The following is a 20231-nucleotide window of genomic DNA, read 5'->3' as shown; positions in this document are numbered from 1 at the left end:
TATCCTTAGCCCCACGTCCCCCTCCCTTTTCATCTGTGCATTAATTGCCTCGTATTGTGTTTTGTATTGAATTCTGTCTTTACTTTGTGTACTAGTCATGTCTCTACTATTTATTTCATTCCCCTTACATGTTTTTCCTCTACCTGCTAAATTTTTGTACGGTGTCCTTGAGACTCTTGAAAGGCGCCCATAAATAAAATGTATTATTATTATTATTACTCCTGCACCTATTGTCTATTGTCGATTGAAATAGTAATTGGAAGCAAAACTACATAATCCTGCTGCCAATAATCTGGAACTAATCACACGTCTGATGGGTGTGCTCATTTCATCACAAGTGGCATTAAAAATAAGGCATTACAATTGTGCTGCTGCTATTACAATGGACCAGATGTTGCAGGGGAGCAGATGCTGCAGTGGAGCAGGTTCCTGCAATGAAGTCCCTCCTGCAGTGAAGCATCTCCTGCAGTGGAGCAACTCCTGCATTGAAGCCCCTCCTGCAGTGGAGCATCTCCTGCAGTGGAGCATCTCCTACAGCTGCAGGGAAAGTTCAAGCCTCCACCATCTCCTCAGGCAGCGTGTCCCAGATTGCAACCACCCTCTGGGTGAGTTTAATCTCATCCAAGTCCGTTTTGTTCTGTTAGTTTAGTCTGGTCTGCAGTTCCTTGTTCTGTTATTATTGGCCAAATTAGAGAATGTCACAAAGTGGAGGATATTTGCATTTGCAAGGCCTGCTTGGCCTCTTTCTGTGACAAGTTTCAAGCTGCGAGTCACAGTTTCAAAGAGTCTGGACCCTAGATGGAAGTTAAGGATGTTTTTTGAATTTTCTTCCATTTTTATTTCAGATTTTCAGCATCTGCGGTTCTTTGCTTTACACGTTGATTTTGATGTTGTGACCGGCCAACAACAAATCAAAGGAGATCAGATACGTGGTGTCGTAATCTACTGGGATTCAAGTAACTAGTAAGTGTTTCAATGGGAAGGTTCTGCCTACTCGGGATGGGACTCCATTTTAGTTTAGTTTAGAGATACAGCACGGAAACAGGCCCTTCAGCCCACCGAGTCCACGCCGACCAGTGATCCCCGCACACTAACACTATCCCACACACACTAGGGACAATTTACCTACAAACCTGTACGTTGTTTGAGTGGGGGAGGAAACAGAAGATCTCGAGGGAAACACACGCAGGTCATGTGATAGGAGAAGAATTAGGTCAATTCGGCCCATCTAGTTTACTCTGCCATTCAATCATGGCTGATCTCTCCCTCCTAACCTCATTCTCCTGCTTTTCCCCATAACCCCTGACACCCGTATTATTCATGAATCTGTCTCTGGTTTAAAAATGTCCACTGACTTGGCCTCCGTCTGTGGCAAAGAATTCCACAGAATCACCACCCACTGGCTAAATAAATTTCTTCTCATCTCTTTCCTCATGGAACATCCTGTAATACTAAGGCTATGACCTCTAGTCCTACTGTCTCCCACTAGTGGAAACATCCTCTCCACATCCACTCTATCCAAGCCTCTGACCAAGGTCACGGGGAGAACGTACAAACTCCGTACAGACAGCACCCTTAGTCGGGATCGAACCCGGGTCTCTGTAGCTAGTACCGCCCTATTTTATCTGCTCTGAACAGGAAGTTAGATGAAAGCAGCTCGATAGGAAAAGTAATTTTCCTGAAATTAATCCAACAGTATAAAGATAGTTTTGTAATAAATCTATTTTTTACAATATGCAATGCAATGTGTCACTAATAATCTGCTGGAAGGTGTCTCCTTAATGCTTGAACCAGTTTCTCATGCGTTAGTCAGCGGGATAGAGGCAGCTTAAGTGAACAGTAAAATATTTCAATTTTTAAAATATCACTGGTGTCACTGAGAAACCCTTTCTCAAAGGTGGAAATTTCAACGACCGGCGGGTAAAAAAGAGACAAGTTTAAAGGAGATGTGCGGGGAAAGATTTTTATTCCACAGAGTGGTGGGTGTCTGGAACACACTGCCAGGGCTGGTGATGGAAGCAGATATAATAGTGGTGTTTAAGGGGCTTTTGGAAAGGTACATGGATATGCTGGGATTGGAGGGATATGGATCATGTTCAATTTGGCATCATGTTCGGCACAGACATTGTGGGCTGAAGGGCCTGTTCCTGCGCTGTGTTTGTTGTTGCTCTAATGAATAGAATAGAATAGAATACGTTTATTGTCATTGCACAATACTGTGCAACAAAATTCCATTGTATCTCCTTTGGTTTAAAAAGAACAAACACAACAGCCATTGACTCACATATACACTTATCAGTAAAAAAAAATAATAAATAGGTATTAAAAATATTTTAAAAGAATATTGCGCATTATCTTGCACCCCGAATTATATTGTGCTTCCCCAGTGTTTGTTAGAATTAAGTTATTTTATCGCACATGGGTAGAAACTATTTTTTAGTCTACCGGTGCGAACCTTCAGAGACCTGAATCGCCTCCCAGAGGGTAGCAGAGTGAAAAGGTGATTGGCAGGGTGGGATGTGTCCTGCTTGATGTTTGTGGCCCGGCCCAAGCATCGGGCCCTGTATATGTCATCCAGGGAGGGTAGTTGAGCGTTTGTGATGCTCTTTGTGCAGTTTTTATAACTCTCTGCAGCGCCCTCCTCTCAGCCACAGTGCAGCTTGCAAACCACACCAATAATGGAATATTGTTGTAAGATTGATAATACGATGAGAAAGATAAAGCAAGTACAACATGTGTTTGTGCCTGGGCCAACCTGATCTCCCGGTTGCCAAACACTTTAATTCCCCTCCCCATTCCCACTCTGACCTTTCTGTCCTGGGCCTCTTCCATTGTCAGATTGAGGCAATCACCAAATTGGTGGAACAGCATATCAAGTCAAGTCAAGTCAAGTTCATTCGTCACATACACATAGGAGATGTGCAGTGAAATGAAAAGTGGCAATGCTCGCGGACTTTGTACAAAAAGACAAACAAACAAACAACCAAACAAACTACAAACAGAATGGAACAGAATCACATAATCTTTTACATATTAAAAATTGTGGGCGGGAGGAAAAGTGAAAAAAAAAAGCAATTTAATAAAAAAGCAGTAGAGTGGTCCAGTAAAAGTTAGTCCCTGGTGAGATAGGACCACAGTCCTAATGGCCTCTGGGAAGAAACTCCTTCTCAACCTCTCCGTTCTCACAACATGGCAAAGGAGGCGTTTGCCCGACCGTAGCAGCTGGAACAGTCCGTTGCAGGGGTGGAAGTGGTCTCCCATGATCTTATTGGCACTGGAGTTGCACCACCTGATGTATAGTTCCTGCAGGGGGGCGAGTGTAGTTCCCATAGTACGTTCGGCCGAACGCACTACTCTCTGCAGAGCCTTCTTGTCCTGGGCGGAGCAATTCCCAAACCAGATTGTAATATTTCCGGACAAGATGCTTTCCACAGCCGCTGAGTAGAAGCACTGGAGGATCCTCGGAGACACTGAATTTCCTCAATTGCCTGAGGTGGTAAAGGCGCTGCCTTGCCTTACTCACCAGTGCTGCAGCGTGTGATGTCCATGTCATATCCTCAGAGTTGTAGACTCCCAGGTATTTAAAACAGCTCGCCCTATCCACAGTATTCCCATTTATCCTCAATGGTGTGTACGTCCTCGGATGATGTGCCCTCCTAAAGCCCATGTTCTGCTCCTTAGTTTTCTTGATGTTCAAGAGGAGGCTGTTGTCCTGACACCAGAGTGCCAGATCAGCCACCTCCTCCTGGTAGGCCTTCTCATCGTTGTCTGAGATCAGGCCCACCACCACAGTGTCATCAGCAAACTTGATTATTGAGTTGGAGCTGAACTTAGCCACACAATCATGTGTGTACAGGGAGTACAATAGGGGGCTGAGGACGCAACCCTGGGGCGATCCTGAGCTCAGGGTGAGGGACTTCGATGCATATCATATTTCGCTTGGGCAGCTTACACCCCAGCAGTATGAATATTGATTGCTCTAACTTGAACCCTTACATCCCCTCTCTCTTCGTCCCTCCCCCACCCAAGTCATTGTACTAATCTGAAAGTTGTCTTGTTGAGTGTCATTGTCTATAACTGGTTTTCACCGAGCCCTCAGCTAACAATGGCCACTTTCCTTTATCATCGTTACTTTGTATTTATATAATTCATTTGTTCTATATCTCTCTCCATCACCATCTATATCTCTCGTCTCCCTTTCCCCAGAATCTCAGTCTGGCCATGAGTCTCGACCCAAAACGTCATCCATTCCTTTTCTCCAGAGATGCTGTCTGTCCCACTGAGTTACTCCAGCTTTTTGTGTCTGTTTTCAGTTTAAACCTCTGCATCTGCAGTTCCTTCCTACATACAACATGTGTTAATTGGGTGTAGGGTGAGATTGTGCTGAAACTGTGTTGTTTAAAACTTGCAGACTGTGGAAGTCAGAGAACCAGTTGTGACTGTGAGACGTGGTGTTGTGTTGGAAGCACACAGATGACCTGGGATGTTCATTAGATGCATCAAGAAGTTGCTATGGAGACGGTGCAGGACGTTCCCCCCGGTTACGGCAGGGTTCCCTTCCTGGGAACCGTTCCCAAGCGGAACATGCGTCCGTGAACAGAGTTCCCACACGACAGAAGATGCCTGCAGCCCCGCAGCAGCCGGTAAATCCATCCCACCGTCTCCCAGACACTCGCTCATGTGTACGGGCTGTACTTTACTGTGTCCGTAAGCTGGGGACGATCTACACCTCAAACAAGTCAACTCGGGGCTGGACAACGATTAAAGATAAAGACGTAACAAAGAAATAATGTGAGAAAATGCTCTAAATACTCAGCCGGTCGGGCAGCATCTTGTGAAGAAAGAAACAGTTCATGTTTCATGCTCCTGTAGAAACAGGCCCTTCAGCCCAACTTGTCCATGCTGACCAAGATGCCTCCTCTAAGCTGATCCTATTTGCCCACGTTTGGCCCAAAGCCCTCTGACCTTTCTTCCCCATGTTGAAACACCTTCTGAAAAATGTCTTCTCAGATCAATGACCGTTCATCAGAACTGATGCAGTCACATAATGTGGCCAGTTCTGATACAAAATGGAAAGGCTGGTTATCTGAAATTGCCCATATTAATGATAACTTCAAGGGCTGCACCACACTGAAACGTGATGCTGTTCCGCAAGATTTTGTCGGCTTCGTTGGAACAATTGGAACGGCTTCATTTGGGGCGGCACGGTGGTGCAGCGGTAGAGTTGTGGCCTTATAGCACCAGAGACCCAGGTACGATCCTGACTATGGGTGCTGTCTGTGTGGAGTTTGTACGTTCTCCCCGTGACCTTAGTGGGTTTACGCCGAAATCTTCAGTTTCCTCTCACACTCCAAAGATGTACAGGTTTATAGGTTAATTGGCTTGGTATAATTGTAGTTTGTCCCTAGTGTGTGTAGGATAATGTTAATATGTGGGGATCGCTGGTCAGTGCAGACTCGATGGGCTCTCTAAACTAAACTAAACAATGTAGGTGGACTAATAATAAAACATGCAATAGCCTGGAAAATCTGCCGTCCAGCACCAAACTCCCAAGTGTCCCAGATTTGTGAGTTATAATGAACTCTGAGAACCCGTGTGGATCTGCTGGTGTTTCTGGAGGTCACCTCAGTATGTGAAACTCTTCCCACAGTGTGAACATTTGTACGGCCTCTCTCCGGTGTGGGTTCGCTGGTGTAGGTGGAGGGTCCCTGCCCGTGTGAAACACTTCCCACATTCTGCACATTCATGCCGTCTCTCCTTTGTCCGTGCTTGAAGATCACCTGATTTCCCAATTCCACTCCTTCCGTCAGATGGTGTGAACGGACTCTGCCCACGTTTACATTGTGAATCTGGGTTCACACCGGAGGCAGAAGGTTGTCCAGCTGACGTTGGTCTGGAAGCTTCAGGATGCCTTCTTAAGTGTTGTATAAGGAACTCCATGTGGTAAATGCAACAGTGCAGTGAGGGCAGGGATGACAGTCTCCTTGGGTCACTCCTGACTTGTGGCAACAATAAAAGTGGTTGATTTATCAATCGCAGTGTTGATGAATTCAGTGCGATAACCAGACTGCATCACAACAGCCCCGATCCCAGCGATCCCGCACAGTCAGAATATCCCAGTGGGGACAGTTTATCCCAGTGGGAAGATGCTGTCTAGAGAGGGTTGGACATGCGGCAATGATACCCGTCCCTGGTCCCCAATTCACACGGGGTGGGAAACCAGGGACCCATCCCTTATACCCCAGACTTCTCCACACAAAGTATCATCATAAAGGGGGAAATACAGCAAGGGCCAATATTAATACAGTTTGAAAATTAATTAATTATTCAAAATAATTCAATAGGAAAGAATTAAATGTAAAAACACTGAAAATGGGTGACCTTTTTCTGATAAAGCTCTGCCTGCAGTGTGAACATTTGTACGGCCTCTCTCCAGTGTGGATCCACTGGTGTTGGTGGAGGGTCCCTGCCCGTGCGAAGCTCTTCCCACATTCTGCACATTCATGCAGTCTGTGAAACTCTTCCTACAGCCGCTATCCCGTGTGGGTCTTATCGAGTCCACACACGAGATTAGAAGTTGTTCAGCCAGAGCTGAACACACGTCTCGGCATCTGCATACAACGGTGTCTGTCTTGTACTTCTTGTGCTTGGTGGTGGAAATATTGGTGAAAACAGGGCCGCGACGTGAATGCTCTTTCCTTGACCCCGTGGGTCCTCTGGTGTCGATGGAGGGAGCTGGACTCTGAAACTCTTCTTCCAGACTATGCTTTTGTACGACCTCTCTCCGGTGTGGGTCCGCTGGTGTAGGTGGAGGGTCCCTGCCCGTGTGAAACACTTCCCACAGTGTGAACATTTACACGGCCTGTCTCCGGTGTGGGTCCGCTGGTGTTGGTGGAGGGTCCCTGCCCGTGTGAAACACTTCCCACATTCTGTACATTCATGCCGTCTCTCCTTTGTCCGTGCTTTAACATCACCTGATTTGCCAATTCCACTCCTTCCGTCAGATGGTGTGAACGGACTCTGCCCACGTTTACATTGTGAATCTGGGTTCACACCGGAGGCAGAAGGTTGTCCAGCTGACGTTGGTCTGGAAGCTTCAGGATGCCTTCTTAAGTGTTGTATAAGGAACTCCATGTGGTAAATGCAACAGTGCAGTGAGGGCAGGGATGACAGTCAATGTTTCCCCAGTGCTGGACGGCAACAAGGTTCTGTTTCTCCTCCTTTCTGGCCCAGTTCACAAACCTGGAACACAGCAGGCAAAGGTGAAGTGGATAACAGTGCTTAACACTCATCACCTGAAGACAGAATGTGAAGTATATCTGTAAAGTCAGTTGAAAGGCAGGAGATGTTCCCAGCCACGGCCAAAATCCAATCTTAAATATGCTGTCCCGAGAAGGAGACACAGAAGATGCTGTTGTGTTAATTACAGGGGAGGTAAAGACATAGCAGAAGCCAATAGAAGTTATGTTATCAAAGAACAGGAATGTCCAAGATCCTCAGACATATTCTCAAAGTAAACCAGTGGAGTGAAATGTTCGGACCTGACCCATATGGTCTCAGAAAGTACAAACCTACTTCAAAGTTCAAAGTAAACTTTATTGTCAATTCAAATAATGCAACAAGTAGTTACACAGAGGATTGAAATTGCGTTTCCCCATACTCCAAATGTGCAAGTAATATTTATAACACAGACAGACAATATACCAATAAAGATAGACAATGGACATATACATTCTATAAAATATTCACAGTGTGCCAGAGTGTAGTAACATTTTGAGGTATGTTATTAAGGTGCAATAATAAAAGGTGCAATATAGAAAAGTGCAAATAGCATACTGCAGACATTGAGTTAAAGTTAATTTGACAGTCAGTTGGTCTTTGTTTGTGTAATGTTCATGGAATTTTCTTGAGTGTGTTGAGTAGTCTGATGGCCTGAGGGAAAAAGCTGTTTTTGAATCTGGTGGTTTTGCTCCGCATGCTGCGGTAACGCTTGCCGGATGGTAGGAGGGTGAACAGTTTGTGTGCTGGGTGGGTGGTGTATTTGATGATATTGGTTGCTCTCTTGCGACAGCGAGATGGGTATGCCCTGGATTGCTGGTTGGGGTGATCTAGTGATCTTCTCCGCTGTCCTCACCACTCTCTGTAGGGCCTTCTGGTCAGCAGCAGAGCAACTGCCATACCAGACTGAGAGACTGCTGGTAAGAATGCTCTCAATGGCACCCCTGTAAAAAGTGGTGAGGGCAGAAGGGGGGAGGTCGGCTCTCCTCATCCGTCGAAGGAAGTGGAGGCGTTGCTGTGCTTTCTTGACTAGGGAGATGGTGTTGGTGGACCATGTCTGATCATCTGTGATGTGCACTCCCAGGAACTTGGTGCTTTTCACAGACTCCACTGCACTGCCATTGATGGTGAGTGGGGTGTGTGCTGTCTGTTTCTTCCTGAAGTCCACAGTTATTTATTTTGTTTTATTGACATTGAGTTGAAGGTTATTGATGTCACACCAGTTGATGAGTTGTTGTACCTCCTCTCTGTAGGCTGAGTCGTCATCGTGGCTGATGAGGCCCACCACTGTTGTGTCATCTGCGAACTTGATGATGTGGTTCGAATTGTGTTTGGTACAACAGTCATGTGTCATCAGCGTGAACAACAGAGGGCTCAGCACACATCCCTGTGGGACCCCGGTGTTCATGATGGTGGTCTCTGATGAGTTTTTGCCAACTCTTACTGTCTGTGGTCTGTCGGTGAGGAAGTCCAGTAACCAGTTGCATAGTGGGGTGCTGATGCCTATTTCGCCGAGTTTATTCACCAGGTGTTGGGGGATGACTGTGTTGAAGGCGGAGCTGAAGTCGATGAACAGCATCCGCACGTAACTGTTATTGTTTTCCAGATGAGCCAGGCTTAGGTGGAGTGCTGTTGCTATGGCATCATCAGTGGAACGGTTGGGACGGTATGCAAACTGTAATGGGTCAAGTGTAGAGGGGAGACTGGATGTTATGTGGGCCTGGACCAACCTTTCAAAGCACTTCATCATGATGGACGTGAGTGCTATGGGCCGGTAGTCGTTCAGTGTTGAGGCTGGGGATTTCTTGGGTAGCGGTATGATGGTGGTGGCTTTGAAGCATGCTGGTATGATGGCTTGGCTCAGAGAGGTGTTGTAGATGTCCGTGAGAACATCTGTGAGTTGGTCAGCACAGTCTCTGAGCACACGCCCCGGTATGTTGTCAGGACCTGCAGCTTTTCTGGGGTTCACCTTGAGTAGGGTCCTCCGCACATCAGCTGGGTCCAGGTGAAGTGTTTCATGGTCTGGGCAGGGAGGGGCTTTTGTTGGTGTGGTGGTGTTGTCTTCCTCAAACCGGCTGAAGACGGTGTTAAGTGTGTTGAGGAAGTCTGTGTTGTCCTCGCACGGTGGGGGTGTTGGCCTGTAGCCGGTGACAGACTGGATGCCTTGCCACAGGCGCTTGTGGTCCTTAGTGTCTGTGAAGTGTGCTTGAATTTTCTGTCCATAGACACGCTTGGCTGTTCTCACGCCCCGGTTCAAGTTGGCCCTAGCAGTACTAAGGGCGTCTTTGTCCCCGGACTTGAAAGCAGCATTCCGTGCTCTCAGGAGCTCACGTACCGCCCTGGTGAACCAGGGTTTGTTGTTGGCCCTCGTGGTGAAGTTTTTGATGACGGTCACATCTTCCATGCATTTGAATATATATCCAGTCACAGATTCAGTATATTCCGTCAAGTTGACATGATGGTTGGTAGTGGCAGCCTCCCTAAAAACGGTCCAATCTGTGCAGTCGAAACAGTCTTTGAGAGCTGAGGTGGCTCCCTCTGGCCATGCTCTGATCTGCTTCACAGACGGCTTGTTCCTGGTCAATTGAGGTCTGTAGGCTGGAATTAGCATAACAGAGAGGTGGTCTGAGTTCCCCAGGTGGGGATGGGGAGCAGCTCTGAATGCCTGTCTGATGTTGGTGTAGACTTGGTCGAGTATGTTATTTCCCCTGGTTGCAAAGTTCACATGTTTGTAATAATGTGGTAGTACTGTCTTCAGTTTGGCCTGATTGAAATCGCCAGCGATTATGTAGACAGAGTCCGGGTTAGAGTTCTGCATTGAGCTGATAGACTGATACAATGTAGACAGTGCGTCCTTTGTGTTCGCACTGGGTGGAATGTACACAGCTGTGATGTTGATGGCTGTGAATTCCCTTGGCATGTAGAATGGTCGGCATTTATTTGTCAGAAATTCTATATCCTCAGAACAGTGGCTTGACACAGTTTCGGCGTTTGTACACCAGTTGTTATTGATGAAAATGCATACACCACCCCCCCCCGAGATTTACCGCTGAGAGCATGACTTCTGTCCGCCCGGAATGTTGTTAGTCCGTCCAGCTGAATGGCGTTGTCCGAAACGTTGTTGAGCCACGTCTCTGTGAGGATGATGGCGTTGCAGTCTCTGACCTTTCTTTGTGTAGTTAAATCCAGTCTAAGGTAGTCCATTTTGTTTTCCAGCGAATTAACGTTGGATAGCAGAATAGAAGGAAGTGCAGGTCTGTAGGGGTTAGCTTTTAGCCTGGCGCTGATACCCGCTCGGCTGCCCCTCTTGCTAGGTCTAGCACACCGCTTGTGCCGCAAGCTAGGTCTCACACGCCGCGTGCACTGCCTCCAGTGTCGACCTGTGATGGGAGGAGAGTCCGCTGTCTTGCAGGCCCCTGGGTCTTGCCGGTGTAGGATGCCTAGCTCGCAGAGTGCCTCGGGTTCCAAAGCCAGTGTAACTCCAGAAAGGTTTTCGGAAAAGTCGAAGTTTCTTAGTCCAAGTAGTGTAGTTCTGTTATAGACTACTCTCGCACAAGACTGTGACGGTACAGACAACTTGTCCGGTGCTGGTCCCCTGAAGCCATCGAAAAACTCCGGGGCTGTTTCGCGTGCACAGACTGGAATGTTTTCCATGCTGCAGGTGACCTCCACGACGTCACCGTTGCAGTGACGTCATACGTCAACTACTGCGTGGACCTGTGCATATCACTCAAAAAAAGTCAAACACTACAATAATAATAAACCGTGGTTTAACAAGGACATTAAAAAATTAAGAAAGGAGAAAAATCCAGCACATCTGGCAGGAAACAAAGAACAATATATGGCTGCCAAATACAAACTGAGATCTGCTATAAGAAGAGCCAAATCCAACTATGCCACTAAACTAGAAGAACAAATCACTACTAGTGACACACGTTTCATCTGGAAAAAACTCCAAAACATGACGAACTACAAAAAGAAACCCACCCCCACACCTGACAGGGACAATCAGCTTCCTGATACACTCAACTTTTTCTATGGGAGGTTTTAAGCAGGCACCGGCTCCACCACCATCTCCCTCCCTCCCCCCCCCCCCCTTTCACCATCTACGAGGAGGAGGTGAGGAGCACCTTCAGGGGACTTAAGAGGAATAAAGCCCCCGGCCCAGATAACATCAGCCCCTCCATTCTCCACCACTGCGCTGCGGAACTAGCTGGGGTTTTTAACCAACATCTTCAACACCTCCCTCTGTCAAAGCTCAGTACCCAATTGCTTCAAAGAATCCATTATCATCCCGGTTCCCAAGACCAAGACCATCTCCTGCCTCAATGACGACAGACCCATTGCCTTGACATCGGTAGTCATGAAATCATTTGAGCGCATCATACTCAATCACCTGAAAACTGTCACCACTCCACTCATGGACCCATACCAATTTGCATACAGAGACAACAGGTCAGTTGAGGACACCGTCAACTTAGCAACTCATCACATTCTGAACCACCTGGAGTCCGCAAACACATATGCCCGCATCCTGTTCATGGATTTCAGCTCTGCATTCAATACAATAAACCCGGCCAAACTGTTCAATAAATTACTGGACATGAACATTGACCCATGCATCTGTCACTGGACTCACAGCTTTCTCTGGAACAGGCAACAGAGGGTGAGGATCAACAATAACACATCCTCCCCTCTGTTCCTCGGTACAGGCACACCCCAAGGCTGTGTTCTCTCACCCTGGCTTTTCTCCCTTTACACAAACCAGCTCACATCCCACCACAGCTCCGTCAACCTGTACAAGAACGCGGACAACTCAACCATCATAGGATTCATCACCAACAACCAAGAAACTGAATACCGTGCACAGGTCAACCAAGCAGTGACCTGGTGCACAGACCATGATCTCTTACTCAACTCATCAAAAACAAAATAACTCATCATCGACCCAAGACGCCAGCCATCCCCCAAAACCCCTGTGCTCATTAAAGGTGAATCCATCTCCATCACTGACACTTTCAAACTCCTTGGAACCCACATCAGCAACAACCTCAAATGGATGACAAACGCACACCACATCTATGGAAAAGCCCAGCAAAGACATTTCCATCTCCGACAGCTCAGGAAGTTCAGAGTAAGGTCTCATCTCATGCTCCGCTTCTATACAGCCATCATCGAAAGCATCCTCACTTCATCCATCACAGTCTGGTTCGGCAGTCTCGACTCACTTTCCCGGAAGAAATTACAGCGCATCATCAACAGAGCATCCAAAATTATTGGCTTACCCCTACCATCCCTTGAATCACTTTACCACAAACGGACACTACACAGAGCCCGCAAGATCATCTCTGATCCCACTCACCCTGCACACTATGCCTTTCAGCTACTGCCCTCTGGGAGGCGTTACAGGACAATTGCCTCCAAAACAAACCGCTTCAAAAACAGTTTCATTCCCACTGCAATTAACATTTTAAACTCTGTACGGTGAGGAATAAGAATAAGCATGGCCCTTATGTATTATGTAATGTGTCTGTCTGTATGTATATCTATATTATATGTTTAATGTTTGATGAAATGTTGGAACCTGTACCGAGCTGTACTGATAACAAATTCCACCAGCCTGGCTGTGTGGTCATTAAAATACAATACAATACAATACAATATTAAACATAAAACGCCCATCGCTATCGGGAGCTGGAGTAGCCGCTGCCGTACAGGGCGCCGCCATGTTGTACTTAGATTTCATGTGGGAAGAAAACTCATGTCAGCGTGCATCACGAGAAAAGGGCAGAGAGGAAAAAAGGTGAAGAATATTTTCTCCAAACCAATGGCAAGCATGGCTTCATAGTTCCGCTTCACGTTCTTATAACGGAGATTTTCCCAGTCACTTATCTCATCCCACTCTTCTTCAGGAAAAATAGCCAGCAATGTCTTTGAAGCTGTCTGCATCCTGGAACAACAAACATTGTACCTGATACACTTTGGTGGAAAATCAGCGGGCGGTTGAGCTCAGTTGTTGGTGAACGACGGCCTCGGTTCCCCCCCACCCCTCTCTCCTAACCGATCCCCTCGGCCCCAGGCTCCAGTACGGGTCACGTTGCAGGCAGAGGAGATGAGATTAATTTGGCGGCATGTTCAGCACGGACTTTATGGGCCAAAGGGCCTGTTCATATGCTGTTCTGTTAAAGTTGGTGAGACTTGAGTAGAATAATAATTCAAAGAGTCAAAGGTCTCCTTGAACAAACTTTTACTCTGTCACCCGGGTGAAAATAGGACACAGCCAGATGCACACTCGCAAGCTGCTACACCTCTACTGACTATACAGAGAAATTACATCTATCTTTATACTGATAAAACAACATTCGTCACATGGTTCGTAGGCATAAGTGAACAAAGGGCTCAGTTACATACAATGAAATCCCTCAAATAACATTAAAGAGATATGGGAGTATAGAGATACATGGCCCAGCTGCATAGGCAAGAAAGCACTATTGTATTCATTGCAACCTCCAGACAGAACACTGATATGGCAAAGAAGCGAGATGTTTGGGAACGGCCGTTATCTCTGTTCCCTTTAGTTAGTGAAGGTCATTTTATTACAAGCTCTGTGTTGAGCATTCACAGGCTTTTGCAGCTTCTAAATTGGCCAATATTTTACACTGTTACCAGCATGCTGTGTACAAAATGGAGGTTAATAGCAAATATAACTACATAAGCTAAATAAGATGGAGAATAACCGCACTGACTTTCACATCCCCCCTTTTGATTGTCTCAATCAATTGATCCAATAATGCAGCAAGAAGCCAGCCATTGGTGAATACATGGTGCCAGGCAGTAAAGCAATACAGCAACGATTATAATTATCAGAATAATAATTCCATAATGCCACACGAGACCCCAAAAGGAGCCCCATCCATTAAACCAACTCCACATCCCCTGGTCATGATCACCAACCAGACTTTCCCCTACACCTTGGACCTCAGCTATCTCCTTGATATGGGCTGCCAGATCAGAGATATTGGAGGAATCATCAGGAATATATGTACAGCAGTCTTGCCCAATGACAGCACAGGTGCCTCCCTTCTCGGCCAGAATGAAATCTAAGGCCATACGATTCTGTAGCACCATTATCCTCATAGCAACCGTTTCGGCTGACAGTGCCCCAATCTCAGATTCAGATTCAGGTTCAACTTTATTGTCATTGTGCAGTGTACAGTACAGAGACAACGAAATGCAGTTAGCATCTCCCTAGAAGAGCGACATAAATATGAGCAATAAATAAAGCTATTTACGTGTGTACAGTGGGAGGAGCGTCTGGCGGGGGGGGGGGGGGGGGGTGATTGGCAATCACCAAGGTGCAGAGTTAAGTTGTGTAACAGCCGCAGGGAAGAAGCTGTACCTGGACCTGCTGGTCCGGCAACGGAGAGACCTGTAGCGCCCCCCGGATGGGAGCAGGGTAAACAGTCTGTAGTTGGGGTGAGAGCAGTCCTTGGCGATGCTGAGCGCCCTCCGCAGACAACGCTTGCTTTGGACAGACTCGAGGGGAGTGAGGAACCGGTGAAGCGTTGGGCAATTTTCGCCACCCTCTGCAGTGCTTTCCGGTCGGAGACAGAGCAGTTGCCATACCATACTGTGATACAGTTGGTAAGGATGCTCTCGAATGTGCAGCGGTAGAAGTTCACCAGAATCTGAGGAGACAGATGGAACTTCTTTAGTGTCCTCAGGAAGTAGAGACACTGGTGAGCCTTCTTGACCAGTGTTGAGGTATTGTGTGTCCAAGAGAGGTCATCGGAGATGTTGACCCCCAGGAACCTGAAGCTGGAAACACGTTCCACCTCCGTCCCGTTAATGTGGATGGGGGTGTGCGTGCCGCCCCTAGACTTCCTGAAGTCTACAATGAGCTCCTTGGTCTTCATGGAGTTACGGGCCAGGTTGTTGTCAGCTCACCATGCTGCTAGGAGCTGGATCTCCTCCCTATAGACCGACTCATCGTTGTTGCTGATGAGGCCAATCACTGTTGTATCATCTGCATACTTGATGATGGTGTTAGTACCATGAACAGGTGTGCAGTCGTAGGTGAAGAGGGAGTAGAGGAGGGGGCTCAGCACACAGCCCTGTGGAACGCCGGTGTTGTGGGTGAGGGTTGAAGAGGTGTGCTTGTCTAACCTAACAGACTGGTTAGAAAGTCCAGTATCCAGTTGCAGAGGGAGGGGTCGATGCCCAGGTCACCGAGTTTGGTGAACAGTTCAGAGGGTATAATGGTGTTGAATGCTGAGCTGTAATCGTTGAACAGCATTCTTATGTAAGTGTCTCTGTTGACGAGGTGGGAGAGGGCGGAGTGAAGTGCCGTTGAGATGGCATCCTCCGTACTCCTATTCTTGCGGTAGACAAACTGATAGGGATCCAGTGTGGGGGGTAAGCAGCCTTTGAGGTGTGCCAGGACCAGCCTCTCGAAGCACTTGGTGATGATGGGAGTAAGTGCAACTGGGCGGAAGTCGTTGAGGCTTGCCGCAGTGGAGTGTTTTGGCACTGGCACGATGGAGGTAGTTTTAAGGGATGTGAGGACAACTGCTTGGGCAAGTGACAGGTTGAAGATGTCAGTCCAGACGTCTGTCAGCTGCGCAGCACAGGCTCTGAGGACGCGCCCGGGGATGCCGTCAGGGCCAGCAGCCTTACGTGCATTAGTCCTACTCAGTGCCACGTACACGTCGTAGGGGGTGAGTGTGAGGGGTTGGTGATCAGCAGGGAGCACAGCCTTGATGGCTATCTCTAGATTGTCCCTGTCTAAGCAGCCATAGAAGTGGTTAAGCTCCTCAAGGAAGGATGCGTTGCTGGATGTGGAGGTGGTGTTGGTGGGTCTATAGTCCGTGATGGCCTGGATGCCTTGCCACATGCGTTGGGGGTCAGAGTTGTTGTTGAAGTGCTCCTCAATCCTGAGCTTATGACAGTGCTTGGTCTTCTTGATGCCCCTCTTCAGGTTAGCCCTGGATGAACTGTAGGCTCGAGCATCGCCTGACCTGAAAGCGGTGTCCCGTGCTTTCAGCAGTAGCCTGACCTCGCTGTTCATCCATGGCTTCTGATTCGGGAATATGGTCACCCGTTTGAGGGAGGTGACACTATTGATGGTGGAGTTTATAAAGTCCAGAACAGAGGATGTGTAGGAATCAATGTCCGTGTGGGAGTCAAGGGTGGCCTGGGCTGCAAACGCCTTCCTGTCAGTGTTTCCAAAACACTGCTGAAGTGTGGAGTCCGCTTCCTCTGACCAGACTTTAACTGTCCTCACAGTGGGGTTAACCCGGCTGATGAGTGGGGAGTACTTAGGGAGCAGGAACAATGAGAGGTGATCAGATTGTCCAAGGTGGGGGAGGGGGACGGCTTTGTAAGCTTCAGCCATGTTAGTGTAGACTTTGTCCAGTGTCTTGTCTTCTCTAGTGGGGAAGGAGACATGTTGGTGGAATCTGGGGAGTACAGTCTTCAGGTTGGAGTGATTGAAGTCACCCGCAACAATGAAGGCTGCCTCGGGGTTGTGCGTCTGTTGTTTGCTAATGGCAGTATGCAGTTCTTTCATTGCAAGCTTGGCATTAGCATCAGGAGGAATATAGGCTGCAGTCACAACAGTGGAGGTGAACTCTCTGGGCAGATAGAACGGTCTGCATCTAACCAAGAGGAACTCAAGGTTATCTGAGCAGTGACTCTCGATGATGGTGGAGTCCGTGCACCATGCTTTATTTACATAAATGCACAGACCCCCAACTCTGGTCTTACCGGTGTCTGTTGTCCTGTCCGCTCGGAGTAAATGACGCCCTGTTAGCTGGATGGCGCTATCAGGAACGTCGATGTTGAGCCAAGTTTCCGTGAAGATCAGGATGTTGCAGTCTTTGATCCAGTTGTGGGAGGTGATCCTTAGCCGGAGTTCGTCCATTTTGTTTGCCAGTGAGCGCACGTTGGCGAGGAAAAGGCTAGGAATCGCTAGCCTGTGTGGGGCTAGCTCTAACCTGGCCTGTAACCCACCTCTGCATCCCCGGCAGTGCTTTCGTACGCGTCGCCGTCTGTTGGTGCTTCCGGTCGGCCGAGCTGGTTGTGGATGATCAGCCATGATCACATTGAATGGCAGTGCTGGCTCGAAGGGCTGAATGGCCTACTCTTGCACATATTGCCTATTGGAATGGCGGTGCTGGCTCGAAGGGCTGAATGGCCTACTCTTGCACATATTGTCTATTGTCTATTGTTTGGATGGGGTGTTTCCCACATCTCCGCTGCACTGTCATCCTGTTTGTTGGTTCGCAAGACAATGTCGTCTTTCACATTCAATTGTCACCTGATTGTTCTGTTAATGTTTATTCCAGAGCTACAGAGTTTGTGAAAGCCTGTCTTCATCATGGCTGAAGGTGGTAACTGGGGAGGTGATTCAGTGGCCTCTACTTCAAAGGAACAAAAAGGTTTGTGAGCCTTTTGTGACGTACATATGATGCCCTCTTCTTCTTTTCGAGTCTTTGAAGCTGGTTGACTATATGACAGTTTCCCATTCCTTTACACAGTCCTTTGCGTTTTTGTTGAACACTGCAAGATCCTTTGAGCTGCACTGGTTGGGTAGTAGGGGGCAGACAAGGCAGTGCTGCATTGTATGGTCCTCTTCTCCACATTCACAGGTGGTTTGGCCAGTTTCATAGCCCCATCTGGCCATGGCAGCTTTTGATCGCACTGTTCCTGTTCTCAGGCGGTTGAGCGTCTTCCACTGGACCCATGGTGCTTCTGAGCCCGGAGGGAGGGCTTCAGAAGGAGGGATACCCATGTCAGTAGGAGGGGGGTTGTCCTCAAGCCTTTTTGTCCATAGTTGGAGTCTGGTATCTTCCCGTGATGTTATTAGGGGCTGGACATGGCTGAGAAAGCTTCTCCTGGACTTCAGCCGTTGGGCCGGGGGTACACGTCCATAGAGGAGGTGGCGTTCATCACTGGTGGCCTTGGTCATCTCTACTCGGCTGGCGACTTCCCGTCTCACATCAGCAGGGGCAATGCCAGCGAGGAGGTGCAGGTTGTTTATGTTGGTGGGCTTCAAGCAGCCAGTGATTGAGCGGCAGGTGTTATTCAACGCTGGGTCTAATTTCTTGGCATGGGATGATCTCTCCCAAACAGGACACGCATACTCCGCAGAGGAGTAGCACAGGACCAGAGCAGTAGATCTTAATGTGTGTGCTGTGGCTCCCCATTTGTAGTTGGTCAGCTTCCGGAGGATGTTATTTCGGGAGTTAACTTTCAGTTTGGTGTTTTTGACGTGTTCCTTATAGGAGAGAGTGCGATCCAGTGTTACACCGAGGTAGACAGGGTTGGTGCAGTGACAGTGCATGTGCACCTGATGCAAGCAATGATGTTCACACGGAAGTGGGAATAGGGAAGGGGCTGAGCACAGAGAGTTGACATCTACAGGGACATCACAGTCACAGGTGGGCGGATGCAGGAATTATCTATCAATTCAACAACATATGAATAAAGAGATTTGCTATTATATACGTATTTAGGTGTTTTCTATCAACTTCTTGTTGTGTCGCTTGTTCCATGCTGTCCTTGCTTTATTTCTCCCAAATCCCAAAGACGTTGAGTCTAAATATCTGGGATGGAGAAATGAGGTGACAGTGACAGCTGTAGACAAAAAGGCAGCATTTGAACTGCATGGTACTAGGGCATTCTGATAAAACGGAAGTTCATATGTATCAAGGATTTTTAAAAAAACACTGCACTGGGCCCAAATATTTTCAAATACTGACCTTTCATCCATCTTAAGATCCGAAGTTGATAATCACTGATGGTTACAGAATTTTCAAATCGACTGCAACGCCTGAGAAAATGCAATCAATGCTTACAAATAACTCGTCAATAGACCAAAGTGGAAAGTAACACTCATGTCAAACAACAGAAAAGTAAAGAGAATTTGCCACAAGGCAGAATATATAACCACATAACCTTGATACTCAATGCCATAACCGGCACCAAATCATCAAACATTAATATCTTGGCAATCATCATTTACTCAATAATTGACTCACTAATTGAACTGGAACTGATACATATGCTGTAGATGTGCAGGCCTGTGGTTGTATATCTTGCAGCAAATAATCCACCTGCAAGGTTTGTCAGGAAGCATGATAACAGCACCAACAACGTTCTATCCAAAAAGCAAATGCAACTGGAAAGATTTTACTTCGGAGTCACGTGAGTGACTACGTTCTTCACCCGCTCAGTGCGCAGGCGCGGCATTACGCCAGCAGTGCAACAGCGGCTTGCTACGGGACTTAGGCTGTCCCGTTACAGGATGAACCGGACCGTCAGGTGAGTACCCTGAGGTCGGGTTTTCTTTTACAGGTGAGCCTTTTTCTGCTTGTGTTTTTTACAGGCAGAGAAAAAGGCTCTGGAACAAAACTGTCCCCCGTTTTCCCGTTGGGGAGGGGGGCAGCAACAGGCGGTGGGGGCGTTACCCGGTGTTCCGTAATTCCCCGACACCGTGCCGAAGCCAGCCCGCTAGTACCTGAAGCAGCGGGCTGGACGCATAGCCACTCGAGAGGCATCCGGCAGGTGTTTCCCGATGTCGGACGGGACGTCTCTCCACCCGCATGGGGGGAGAGAGAGCCGCCTGAGCCGCTGGAGCGGCTCACGGAGCAGATGCCTGCGAGACGCGCTGCTTGAGGGGCGTTCTCGCATCTACAAGGCAAAAGCTCCAGAAGAACCTGTCCCCCGCTCGACTCCAGCGGAGGAGCGTTCCATTGCAAGGGGGGGCAGCAACAGGCGGTAGGAACAATTACCGATCGCCCCGCTATCCCCATCGCCGCGCCGAGCCCAGTCCCGCTAGTGCCTGAACTGCGGGCTGGATGTCTAGCCATCCGAACAGGCATCCGGCCGGTGGCGTCCGATTCGTCGGACGGGGACATGTCTCCACCTAAACGGAGGAGAGACAGCCGCCT

General features: G+C 48.0%; 1 long non-coding RNA gene across 1 annotated transcript; it reads left to right on the top strand.

The window, feature by feature from the left end:
* The first annotated feature begins 483 nt into the window (after window positions 1-483).
* On the top strand, window positions 484-5276 carry LOC116982162. The gene is made up of 3 exons (XR_004414380.1): window positions 484-605; window positions 846-963; window positions 4412-5276. It is a non-coding gene; the product is annotated as an uncharacterized LOC116982162 (long non-coding RNA).
* The last annotated feature ends 14955 nt before the right edge of the window (window positions 5277-20231 follow it).

The sequence above is a fragment of the Amblyraja radiata genome, chromosome 16 (genome assembly GCF_010909765.2).
Source record: "Amblyraja radiata isolate CabotCenter1 chromosome 16, sAmbRad1.1.pri, whole genome shotgun sequence".
Classification (NCBI taxonomy): Eukaryota; Metazoa; Chordata; class Chondrichthyes; order Rajiformes; family Rajidae; genus Amblyraja; species Amblyraja radiata.
This window is presented reverse-complemented; position numbering and strand designations above follow the sequence as displayed.